Genomic DNA, 4,545 nt, shown 5'->3' on the forward strand with positions numbered 1-4,545 from the left:
GCAGAAAAAACAAACAAGGATTCTTGCCCCTATGTGGAACATCCACATAAGGGGCAGGAATCCTTATCCCTTGTGCCCTCTGTCCTCCCCCCACCCCAAAGCCCCTACTCCCTCTCCTTACCTGCTGGCATTGCTCACAGGGCTGGTCATCAGTCTCTCGAGGCTACCCCCGCTCTCCAGAGGGCGGGAGTGGTCTTGGGAGACTGGCGAAGGCAGCGCCAGGCCAGCAAGACCCAGTGCCATGGTTGGCCAGTCTATCCCCACCTCCACCAGTCTCGCAAGGTTACCCTCACTCTCCAGAGAGCTGGAGCAGACTCGGGAGACTGGTGGAGGTGGCTCCAGTGCCATGGCTGGCCAGGCTGACTTCACCTCTGCCAGTCTCCTGAGGCTACCCCCACTCTCCAGAGATCAAGAGTGGACTTGGAAGACTGGTGGAGGTGATGCCAGCCCAGGGAGGCCCAGAGCTGAGGTGCGCTTTCTGCTACTGGCCCTGCCAGTCTTCTGAGGCTACCCCCGCTCTCTGGAGGGTGGGAGTGATCTTGGAAGACTGGAAGAAGAGGTGATGCCAGAGGAATGAGTGTGCTCTGGTGCCACCGCCACTGCTGCAGTCCATCTAGTGGCACGCTCCTGAAGGTGGGATGATGGACGTCATGTCCATCTACATTTCCATTTGAGAGAGCATGCCAGTAGATGTTCCACATCAAAAAAAAAAAAAAACTTTCTTTGGCAACACCACCTCGCAGTCATACAAACTTCAAGACCCCTGCCCCATACAGAAAGAAACCATGTACTTGAAGAACTGTGCATGGACTCCAAACTCAAGAAATGGGTGAAGGTTCCCAGAGTTTTTATGGAGCATTTTAGCTGGGAATGAAACAATTTCTCCCTTATCTTGGATTAAACTTCAGGAATAATTTTTCATGCCTTCCTTTTGGATCCCAACATGGGTTATGGTAGTGGGCAGGACATTCTCAGATTCTATATGAAACATACCTTTCATGGATAGCATAAAGTACCTCATCTGCTTAGTCCAGAAATTACACAGTTGTAGTCACAAAAGAAATTTTAAAAAATGTTTTACCTATGGAGATCGGCTTACCGTTATTTTGAAAAGCAGCATTCACTCGCGTCTTAATTCCAAGGAAATGATCTGCTATCTTTAAGGGTAAGGTCAAATATTTAAATGAAGAATAATATCTAAAGGGGGAAAAAAGTAAAACTACATTGTAGTTAACCTCTTTACATGTGAGGTGGAAAAGCAACACAATGAGAGAGAGCTTTTGACCGCAGGTTTGACATGGGGTGGGAGTTAGAACCCTTGCATTGCCATCTTTTAATGTTTTAATGTTAATTATTAAGGTTTTTTTTTAAGGGATTGTACTGATTTTTATTGTTTACTGTGAACTGCCGTGAGTCGAATTGAGAGTGGCGGTATACAAATTTAAAAATAAATAAATAAAATAATGAATTTATTTGTTTATTTGTTTATTTATTTACTTGTTCGTTCATTCATTCATTCATTCATTCATTCATTCATTCATTCATTCATTATTCGATTTCTATACCGCCGCTTGCCGTTTACACATAAAATTCTAAAACAATAAAACCTCAATAAAATCCCCATTAAAATAACAATCACAATGGCGACCATAATCTCTCGTAATCCCTCCTTGTCCAGGGTGGGGCACTAGATCTAATCTAATGTAATGAGAGCCGGGGCTGAGATGAATTTGGTAACCAGTTGGAAAACCCCTCCCCCGGGACTCTGCCTCGGCCTCAACCATATGCCTGGTGGAAGAGCTCCATCTTGCAGGCCCTGCGGAAAGCTGGTAACTCCGGCAGGGCCCTTAGCTCTTCCAGGAGCTCATTCCACCAGGTTGGGGCCAGGACCGAAAAGGCCCTGGCCTTGGTTAAGGCCAGGCATACGTCCCGGGGGTCCGGGACGACCAGTAAATTCATACCTGCAGAGCGAAGGGCCCTGCGTTGGGCATAAGCAAGCAAGCAGTCCCACAGGTAGACAGGACCCAGGCCACGTATGGCCTTAAAGGTTAATACCAGTACCTTGTACCTGACCCGGAAACAGACAGGTAACCAGTGCAGTTGATGAAGCACCAGCTGGATAGTGGCCCTCCAAGATGTCCCAGTGAGGACCCTCGCAGCCATTGTGAATCATTGGCGTTGTGAATTGATTTAATTTACAAAGTTTATATCCTGCCTTTCTGCCCTCACAAAGGCCCCTGAAGGGCCACCTAATTAAAAATTACATTTAGAAATCATTGAAACCAACTCTTCCCCAACACACATTGTTGAAACCATTAAAAACTTGGGTTCAAATAGGTACAAGATATAAAAACAGCAATTAAAACAGTAGGAAGAAGAGATCATTGAGAAGAATGCCAAATGAACAAAAATATTTTCACCCACTGTGGGCATACAGGTCCCTATAACCCGCTACAGTCAACATCCGCACCAACTGAAGATTCTGAACACTTTTGCAGAGCAATTCCACGTAGAATACTGTAATCTGGTCTAGGTGTAACCAGGTCCTGCAGCACAATGGCCAGATCTTTTCTGTCCAGGAAAAGTTGCTGCTGGCTAACCAATCAAAGCTAGCAAAAGTCACTTCTGGCTCTACTTGCCACCTGCTTCTCCAGCAGTAGACCTGTATCCAGGAGCAACCCTAGCCTACAGACCTGTTCCTTAAAGGTGAGTGTAATCCTAACTTGAACAGGTAACTCATTAAATCCCAGAGCCAACCTTCTGTCCACCAGTAGCACTTTTGTCTTGTTGGGATTAAGACGTTTATTAGCACACATCCACTCCAAAACTATCTCCAGGCACTGTTTCAGAGTATCTACAGCCTCCCTGGGGTTTCATGTGAGGTAACATATAGCTGACAGTCAAATAACAACAACAGTGAGCTCTTCTTTAAGAAAAATGCTTGTGCCTTCTCATCTCTCCCTTCTCTCTCCTGCTGCTCCTTCTGTTGAGTCACTTCCTGCAACTGTTCCCTCATTCTCTCTTGTCCCTCATGTCTCTGAGTTGTCCTCCTCTCTAGTTTCTTGATTCAGTCAGTTCCACAGACACTGTTTCACCTGGGATCAGTTGGAAGAGCAAGGTAGAGCTCCAGTAATTAAGATGGAGAAGGGGTGGGTAGGTCAGGGCTGTGATTCAGTTGTTTTAAATCAACATATTCGATATTGATGTAAACTGCCTCGAGGTGGCTGACCAGGAGTAGAGGTGAATAAATGCAATAAAAAATAAATTTAATAAATAAATAAGAAGCAGAGGTGGTTTGTCACACCTTCCTAAGTATAGTCTTTCTTGAAAGTCACCCTTTCCATTGCCAACTCTGCTGAGCTCCCAAGATCTCATTTCGGGCTATACTATGCCCCTTCCCTCCTGAGGTCTGGATACTCTGGAAGAATTCAGTTAATTCAGGTATTGACAGATTGTGCATTTTCCTGCCTTCTCCAAGCTATCTGCAGAAATTGCTCCTGGAGAAACTTGCAAACAGTATTTATCATAGAAGGCGGAGTTGTGATGGGAAATTAAAAAGAAAAACTCACCTCATGTCCCCTCACAGCTTGTCTCAGCAGAAAAGTTAAATTAGGCATTTTTTTTCTTGATATCCCATTGTCAGTACAATCTAGGCCCAGACCCAGTGGGGAATCCTCCCACCATCTTACTCAATTAAGCAATTGATAAGCAGGAGAAAAAATGGTTCCCTTAGCCACACTCAAGGATCCTCCCCTAGACACTATAGTATTTTACTGCCAACATTAAGGAACATTCCTAGAGCATCATCTAGGATTAATACCACATCCTCCCCACTCTCCACCCTCCCCTCATTTCTCTGGAACAGTTTTAGGAACTTTACTGCAGCCTCTCGCCATTTTTTGGCATATTTTTTTCTGAGGTACTCTTGATTTTCAGAGAGAAGAGTATTAGCACAAGTGGCGGATTATATGTTGAATGCAATGACTCAAGAATCAGTCTGGCTGATTCCGCACAGGGGGAAAAGGCTGGGAGGGTGCCCATATGGATGCTAGGCTAATCCCCGCGTACACATTATGTTATCGCCAGGCCAGTGCCCTCCCAAGCCTGCTGCGGATGAGGCCCTCATGTGTCCTGCACTACAAGAAGAAGAGTTGGTTTTTGTAGGCCATTTTTCTTTGCCTGAAGGAGGCTCAAAGCAGCTTACATTCACCTTCCCTTTCCTCTTCCCATAGCAGACACCCTGTGAGGTGGGTGAGGCTGAGAGAGCCCTGATATCACTGCTCGGCCAGAACAGTTTTATCAGTGCCATGGCGAGCCCAAGGTCACCCAGCTGGCTGCATGTGGGGAAGCATGGAATCAAACCCGGCATGCCAGATTAGAAGTCCGCACTCCTAACCACTACACCAAGCTGGCTCTCCACCAAGCTGGCAGGAGAATCTGCATTCCCTGGTCATATTGCGGTGGTCAATGAGGCCTGTCCCACAGCAGGCTTGTGTGGACAAGAAGAGAGGCCATGAGGGGGCAAAGGATGCCTCAGACTTCTTC

Source organism: Paroedura picta, chromosome 6, assembly GCF_049243985.1.
Source record: "Paroedura picta isolate Pp20150507F chromosome 6, Ppicta_v3.0, whole genome shotgun sequence".
Lineage (NCBI taxonomy): Eukaryota > Metazoa > Chordata > Lepidosauria > Squamata > Gekkonidae > Paroedura > Paroedura picta.